An 8892-nucleotide genomic window follows, 5' to 3' on the forward strand; every position below is an offset into this window, starting at 1 on the left:
ATGACAGAGGCCATTACTACGTAATACAGGAAGCTTACTGTCCTATATTGGAGGCCATTTCAACGAAATAGTTTTTATATAGAGTTAGTTATATCAAGGCTAGCGCGCAATGGTTAGGTTAGCCGGGCGCGCCGCAGGCGCGTAAGCACCGTTTTCATAAAGGTGTTCTACTACAGAGGACGTATATTTCAAAACCAATAAGTTTTTAATGCTGCTGTTATATTTAATTTGCTATTATAACAATAAGAATGATTCAAAAATTAATAAATTTGTTATAAAATACGAAAAAGTATCGTTTTTATTGTGTCGCCTAGTAAACAGTTACTACACTATGATCTTAGCCTAAAGGCCGAGAAGCTACGAGTCGCTGTTGGACTATATATATTTTCCCAAGAGATTAATTCAACGAATGCTATTTTAACTATTTACAGCCCAACCGGACATTAAAAAACACTAGCAGCGCAGCTGGATGGTAAACAAGGTAATGTTAAAATTTACCTGCCAGAAATAACCCTTTTTCTAGGAAAAAGGATTAATAGTGAATATTTAAGTCATAAAAATCCCCGCAAATGGGAAAACCGTTCAAATAACAAATCTGCGCAAACGGGAAACTGCGCAATCGGGAAAAAGCGCGCAAATGGTAAATTGCGCACATGACAAACTTTGCATCAGCATTATCACAATACGCTGCTTGGCGAATGGGGCCGCTTCCCTTTTTTTTAACCGTGGAAGATCCTTAAAGGCCTAGGTTCACCCCTCTTTGCCAAAAAAGGGTTCAAACATCCTTTTTACTTCCCCCTCGTAACCCCTCTATTGTAGCGACGGTCGACCCGTTCCTCGGACTTCACGGTTTGAAAGGATTATCTCCAGGGTTTTATTTATTGCCTTGGGAAGAAGAGAAAATGCTCACTTTTACGCGTAAACTGCCAACCTATCTTTGTAGCGCGTAAGACGTTAGAGCTCGAGAAAAACTAACCTTACCTCCGTAAATGCGATCTTGGAAAATACTTCATTTCACTTCGAAATTTTTATGTGTTGGAAATAATAAATTAAAGTTTACAAATTTCATTGGAATTAATTCATGTTTAATACACATAACTTCAATCTTACAACGATATGCAAATTGAAATAGAAAACTATAAAGGCCACGTTCTGAAGTTTGTTTTGACGTGCGAAAAGTCGCACAGAATTACACTTTCTTCGTCGGAAAAAATTGGCCAAAATTACAAAGCAAATATCAGTGTGTATTTAGCTTTTGTAACGAGTGGAATGTTGCACGCGCAATACAAAAAATTTACCCCTTAGCAAAAAATGGGAATACAAGTCCTAGATATTTTCGTGATATACAGAATACTATTTCCGCAGCTGTTGATGTGGAAGTGGTTATTTCTACCCAAGAAGCCCTGCATCAAGAAAAAACAGCAACGCCAGAAAAAGGCATTCGAATTCAAAGTGACGCTCGCCAATCGCAAAGAAAAACTCATTTTTTTGCGATGTCGCTGCTCTGGGACTAGAAACTCACAAAGTTGTGAATAAGCAAAATGTATGTTAAGACAATGACCCACGCAGCCAGCGCCACGAAACCCTCGGTACAAAAAGGATGAACGAAGATTTTGACAAAAAAACATAACCATTTTAGAGCACGCGCATGACCGTAATGTTTCCATAAACAAACTAGTACGCGAAAGACCTAATACCATCAATTCGAACGACAGGTGGCACGCTGCAAAGAGTTTCGCACTAGGGTTGGAAAAAATTACCAAAGGGACAAGAACTAATTCGGGAAAAACTTGGCACCCGGAACTAAGTGGCAAAAGGTCTCCGATGAGAAACAATACCACCTATATTGGGCGATGGATAATTGCGGGGGAACCCAGACAATTTACAGAAACTAATATTTAACGTAATTGAACAGTTCCGTAATGTTCATACCAAATGTTTCGAAGGCGCGAAATGCAAAGATAATGGTTATATTCCGAGGCTAAAAGTCATTACCGACGAAAAAGCTGCCACTATACTAGAAAATTATATCCGGAAAAGTACAATCTTTAAAAATCCTAACGACTTCGTAAATTCGAGAGACACTTTCTATATCGAATCTTTCAACAACCCTTACCTAATATACTTAGACAAAATGATTCGATATGGAAAGGCTACGTACAAATTGCGAAGTGGTTTAGCCGTTTTACTACAGACTGCTGGAAATCAATATTATTATACAAAAAAGACCTTTGAATTTGTTGAAAGATTATAGGAAACGATAATAATTACAAATAAAAGAAAGTTGAGGTGTTAAATTTATTACGTGTACAATTGACGGCTTTTAAAATTAATTTTGCGTGTGAAAATACCTCTACATATTATGGTCAAAAAAACACGCAAAGAAGGCTGTGTGCCCAAGACATGTACACGTATTGTCGCGCGCTAAGACGTCATTTCAAAATCCGTAAATTTTTTTGACAATAAGTATTTCGCTCATTTTTAAAATTGTATAGGCCTACTACTCACGTTTTAAATAAATAGCATTAAAAAGACGCGACGTGGAATGCGCGTGATCGCTGTAATAAGTTTAATCGCTGTAATAAGTTTTAAATCGTTGTAAGATTGAAGTTCTGTGTATTAAACATGAATTAATTCCAATGAAATTTGTAAACTTTAATTTATTATTTCCAACACATAAAAATTTCGAAGTGAAATGAAGTATTTTCCAAGATCGCGTTTAAAACAGTTCCAATACGTGGCATAGGGTCAGTTTTCCCGGTCTATTTGTTGTACAAGGCATAACTTTTTAACGCTTTACTTATATTGCTCAAATGCAATTTCACATTAAGATCATATTTTAAAACCAATTAAAATTAAATTTACAAAAATATATGAATATATAACGATTTATATTAATTCACTTTTTAGGCTGTCTTTCCAGTATTGTTAATAAAATTAAATGTCACTTTTGTCTTTCCATTATCATTAAAAAGTAGAACTTTTAAATTAGAATTAGAAGCAAGGTACAATGGTATAATATCCTTAACTTCGCTATTTTTCATTATGATTTTACAAATAAACAGAGAACCATTTTGCAAAGTTTGAAGAATTTTATAGTAGTTTTCTCGTGCTTTTATGTTTTCTTGGTTTTCTATTGAATGACCCTTAAATAGCAATAATTAGTTCATTTTTTGCGTATGGCAACTCCATTTAGTTTTCCCCAATAACGGTATTTAAAAAGAATATAGGTAAAGTATTAATTTTGCTTTTAATTGCTTTAAATACAATTTTACTTTTAATAACAAACAAATTTGCCCAAAATGATTTACCACAAAACCAAAATAACAGTGAGAAAAGGGTGCGTTTCGTTTTGCACTACGTTACAAGAAAACATCATTTTCTAAAGATTGCCGTGCCTTCACTGAAAAAGTTTTCCTTCATTAAAATAAAAGTAAGCAAAGTTCAAAATTATATCCCCATTGGTAAAAGCGCCGATGTTAAGGGCCGTAAACGTGTGTCCCAAATATCTCTTTTAATTATGAGTAATATAGTTCATCAATTTTATCTCTTATCAGCTTTCATTTACTAAATAGGATTGAAATATGCCAGTGATGTTACATAAGTGTAGTCCAAAAGTATAATATCGTCTTTATCAATCCGGCTTTACCAAATAATGTCAAACTGATAATACATATCGGGTAAAATCTTTTTAAAATTTTGCAACAGAGGGCCCCTATATCTGGAATTTCTGGATATTAATCGTATATATATTTTATTGATAAATGTAATAATTAACTTGTAGCGCCAATTGGGTCCATTAAGAGTAACCAGCCGCCTCAGTAATTACAAATTTTGGTATATACATAATTAATCAATTTTTATTCAGTTATGGGAATTTTTAATTATCTAAACCATTGAGCATTGAGGTATTGGAATACCATTTTTATTATTTTATTACAATCACCATGTCTGTCTGTCCTGCGAACGCGTTCGCATTTTCCGTGCAAAGCTTAATCATTGCGAACGCCGTTACTCGAAATCTCTGCGTTCGCAGTTGCTAGGAATTAGGGAACGGAGTCGAAGGGTTGGCAAAACCATCTTGCGACGGTGATCGTTAACGGATTAATTTTGGGTTGGGTTAGGTTTGGATGGTTTTTTTCGTTAACGGCCACCGTCGCGAAAGTTTTAACTCGGTTTGATTGGATATTTCGTTATTGAAATGCTTATATCTAGGGTGTTGAATGTTTAGTTCGTGTTTGTGTTGTTATTGACTTTTGGGACGGACCGAGTGCTAAGTGTTATGACAACCTCTCAACGTCAAATGGCAGGGTTTCCACCAATTGTTCACGGTATTGGTTTTTGCGATTTATTGGCGCCGGCCGGGAATCAAACCCGGGTCTGCGTGCAAGAGATTTACTCTAACCACTGAGCCACCGACGCTTGTCAAGCTACGGTGTTTTTCGAAAACAGCTTTGGCGAATGTCCTTTACGAAGTTATAACGTTAGTATTTATAAATTATATTTATGTTCTATTTAATTAAATATTTATAAATTATATTAATCCTATATTTTATTAATATTTATAAATAAAATTAATTTTATATTTAATTAAATATTTATAAATAATATTAATCTTATATTTAATAAAAATTTTAAAAATTATATAAATCTTATATTTATTAAAAATTTTAAAAATTATATTAATCTTATATTTAATTAAATATTTAAGTATTTTAATGTAAAATTTGATCGTGATCCGGAATTAAACTCGGGTCACATTGTTACCATGCGGATAGTTCACCCACAAGCCATTGACTTCGTTGAGGAAAATATTTAAGTAAAGGAACCATTATGATAAGGCGGGTTTTCTTACTAAACGGATGAATACAACATCTGTGGCAGGGTTTCCACCAATTGTTCACGGTATTGGTTTGTGCGATTTATTGGCGCCGGCCGGGAATCGAACCTGGGTCTGCGTGCAAGAGATTTACTCTAACCACTGAGCCACCGACGCTTGTTAAGCTACGGTGTTTTTCGAAAACAATTTGGGCGAATGTCCTTTACGAAGTTATAACGTTAGGTACTATAATTTATCCTTCATCATTTTAAGTATTTATAAATTATATAAATGTTCTAATAAATTAAATATTTATAAATTATGTTAATCCTATATTTTATTAAATATTTATAAATTATATTAATTTTATATTTAATTAAATATTTAAGTATTTTAATGTAAAATTTGATCGTGATCCGGAATTGAACTCGGGTCACATTGTTACCATGTGGATAGTTCACCGCCAAGCCATTGACTTCCTTGGGGGAAATATTAAAGTAAAGGAATCATTATGATAAGGCGGGTTTTTTTTTACTAAACGGATGAATACAACATCTTTGGATATTGTTTATTGAACTTTGTTTTTTAATTTTTGTGAACTAGTTAATGTCTAGATTTTTTACGTATGAAAATTTTAAGGATCAAATCTTGTTTTAGCGCAGTCAGCAGATAAGATCTATTGTGTGTTTAGCGTATTAGTTTTCAAGGGTAATAGCTAATTTATGAAGAAAATATCGAGTTGTTTACATCGTGCTCTTACACTTATGTTGGTCTGGGTTGTCATTAATTCGTAATTTATTTTAAACGTTATCTCGACTGATTATGATGTTTAATGCAGTTCATCAATTGGGTTCATTTGTTTGATTTATAAAGAGCCCTAACTATTCCGTCTACGGGCATTTATTGATATACGAGCTGTCGTTTAGTCATGTGGCTTTCTGTGCTTTGTGAATGGTAAGTTTTTCGCTTCTTGTTAATACATTTTTTATTGGTGTCATTATATGATTAGTGTTCGTACGGGGACCCCGACCGCGACCCCGACTGTTCCAAATCAAGTCGGGGTTTTCCATTTTTCGGGGTTATGTTTTCGTAGTGTAATTTTAAAGATTCGCGGCGACGCACCCCGCTAAATCCTAAAAATATAAAATAGATAGGTCCCTTTTTTCGTGGGCGACAATAGAATAATCCGAATGACCTTCGGCTGATGCCGCTGATGTGGTTCTCGCTTGACTCCGACTTGAGTCGATTTTAATTTTTAGTTTCATAATTGCCGTTGTTTCGGGCTGTATCAGTCTCAGCTTAGGAGTGTAACAAAGTTTGTAAATAACTTGTGAATTTATAAAACACCTTATTTAACAATTACAATGCCTAAGCTATAGACCTCTACCTATCTTATCTATATTTACTATAGTCTTAGTCGATGATACAAAATAACGGTAAAAAATGGCACCGATCAGTTTTGTAAAATATTTTCGGTATGGAGATACAGGCCGGAAGGCAGGCAAGGCTGCCAGATTTCGATAGATCGAAAACGGCCAACTCTCTCAAATGTTTTCGTTTCCAAAACGAAACATTTGCGGCGTAGCTATAGACTAAGAAGGATAGGTAGCCCTCCGGCAAGCCCATGTTTTCAAAACGCTGGCAGCGCCGTCGATATTAAGAGAGCCTCTAAACGTGGGACGTCTTGTTTCTATTCCCTCAAGGACAAACTTTGGCCGTGCTTCCTCCATGTTTTGTCCTTGACGGAATCGAAAGACGGATTCTCTAACGCGCATGACCCACCATCGGCGCTGCCATTTTCGTCCCTCGCCTCATATCCTTCTTACATATAGGATCCTTGCTAAGACTATTACTAATAGTCCCTAGGCTCAGAGGCTGGCTTACACAAGATACAATATCTAATCTTAACCAGTAAAATTGGGGTATTTTTATAATTTTTCTATTCTTAATAAATACAAAGAATTTTCCATCCCCGACCCCGATTTGTTTTTCGCGGGGTTAGACCCACCCCGACCCCGACCCCGACTTTATTTTGACCCCGTACGAACACGTCATATGATATTGGAAATTGGACGGTATTGGTCTTTATCATGCGGTATGTGTCACAACGTCAACAGGAAGTCTACGAGTCGTCCACTATCAGATGTCGAATATAGTTATTCTACGGTATCTTCATCAAATAAAATGAGCGTTAAAGATGCGGCAAGTATGTCGTAAGTGAGAAAATACAAATACCCTCGGTAGATATTTCTTTCATTATAATTTGCTTCGTATTATATTTAACTGATAATCTTGTTCTGTAAATAGGGTTAAACTCAATTGTGCATTGTTTTGGTACGTCTAACTCGGCTGTTGTAACTACTTGATTTATATTATTCTGAATAAATTAAACTCGGTTGTTTCGTCTCAATTATTTTAATTAAAATTAAAATTTTATACCGGGCGGGATTTAACCGGGATTACGTTTTTAGTAAATAACTCTGAATTGCGGAGATATCTTTAAAGGTCGTCTCGATAAATTAATACCACTAGGGACAATTCTTCCGAGGAGAGGTATATTTTGGCTTGCCAACTTGTTTAAATTCTTATCGTGAAACCAGAATTGTACGACTTTTAGCCTAGGTAGATTTCGGACACAGCCTCATCATATCACTGTTGGTGTCATAGAAATCGGCATAGAAATCTCATAGGTAACTGGAATGCTGCCGTGAAACTGGCAAATGGACCAAACTCCGTGGCAGACGATTGACAGGTATTAGCCAATCAGAACACAAAGAGCGGTTCTGTCCATAATTCCCAGGTAGCAAAAGCACGTGTGCATTTCGTGGATATTTGGTATTTATCGTTGATATAACGTGTTGAAATATTTATATACGTATTAGTCACGTATAATATTGGTACATCAAACACTTGGCAAATCAAGTGTTAAATGACAGCCTTGTACTACGTACATATTTGGGCTATGAAACATCTACATAGGGGTACTGTTAAATCACACGTGTTGTGCACGTATAAATATCATACATAAAATCTAGGTGGAATCTAGTGTGTATCTGTATGTACATTGCACGTATATAAATAAGATATGAAACACTAGATTGGAGTAGTGTTTAATCACACGTTATTTGCACGTATGAATATCATACATAAAAACCTAGTTATATTCTAGTGTTAATATACATGTACTTTGCACGTATATATGTGTGATATGAAACACTAGATTGGGGTAGTGTTAAATCACCCGTATTTTGCATGTACGAATATCATACATAAAATCTAGTTGGAATCTAGTGTGTATCTGTATGTACATTGCACGTATATAAATAAGATATGAAACACTAGATTGGAGTAGTGTTTAATCACACGTTATTTGCACGTATGAATATCATACATAAAAACCTAGTTGTATTCTAGTGTTAATATACATGTACTTTGTACGTATATATACGGGATATGAAACACGTGTAGAAACTATACATAAAAATATATTTGAAATCAAGTGAAATTCTGCATGTACTTTGCACATATAGATTCCGAATATGACACACTATATTTCCAATTTGTTAAATTTATCTTCTTTGCATCTTACTTAAAAACTTGTTGGGTTCATTTAGTCGAAATGTATTTGGCGCTTATATGTCCTAGCCCTTATTGTGCTGAATGAAAATGGTCGTGAAAGTGACGTCACGGTGTTATTTTAATATGAAAATTATTATCGAAATCACTATTACCTGGGACAGTAAATGGTCCGCATTTCAAAATAATACACATGCACGGAACATTAACTGATCGGAAGATGGCGATAATCGACCATAGTTGTTTTAGCGGAGCTACGTTTAAATAATCGCACCCACGCAACAACGAAAGTATGGACTTTGCACTAAGGCTCGTACAGGAAAATCAGCGAGTTAATTAACATAGAAAATTAAAGATATTCTATCCAGTCGCTTGTCTTTTGTAACGTACTATTTTGATATAGTCCCGCCATGTCGGTATAAGCGAAGAAACCGTTGTTACGACAAATGACAATCGTCGAGAAGATGAGGTCACCGTGTTACTTTAAATTAGAATTT

General features: G+C 35.1%; 1 pseudogene; it reads right to left on the reverse strand.

The window, feature by feature from the left end:
- Positions 1-246: 246 nt before the first annotated feature.
- LOC149937620 (U2 spliceosomal RNA) lies at positions 247-361 on the reverse strand (annotated as a pseudogene).
- Between the last annotated feature and the right edge of the window lie 8531 nt (positions 362-8892).

Source organism: Leiobunum rupestre, chromosome 7 (genome assembly GCF_980474605.1).
Source record: "Leiobunum rupestre chromosome 7, qqLeiRupe1.1.hap1, whole genome shotgun sequence".
Taxonomy (NCBI): domain Eukaryota; kingdom Metazoa; phylum Arthropoda; class Arachnida; order Opiliones; family Sclerosomatidae; genus Leiobunum; species Leiobunum rupestre.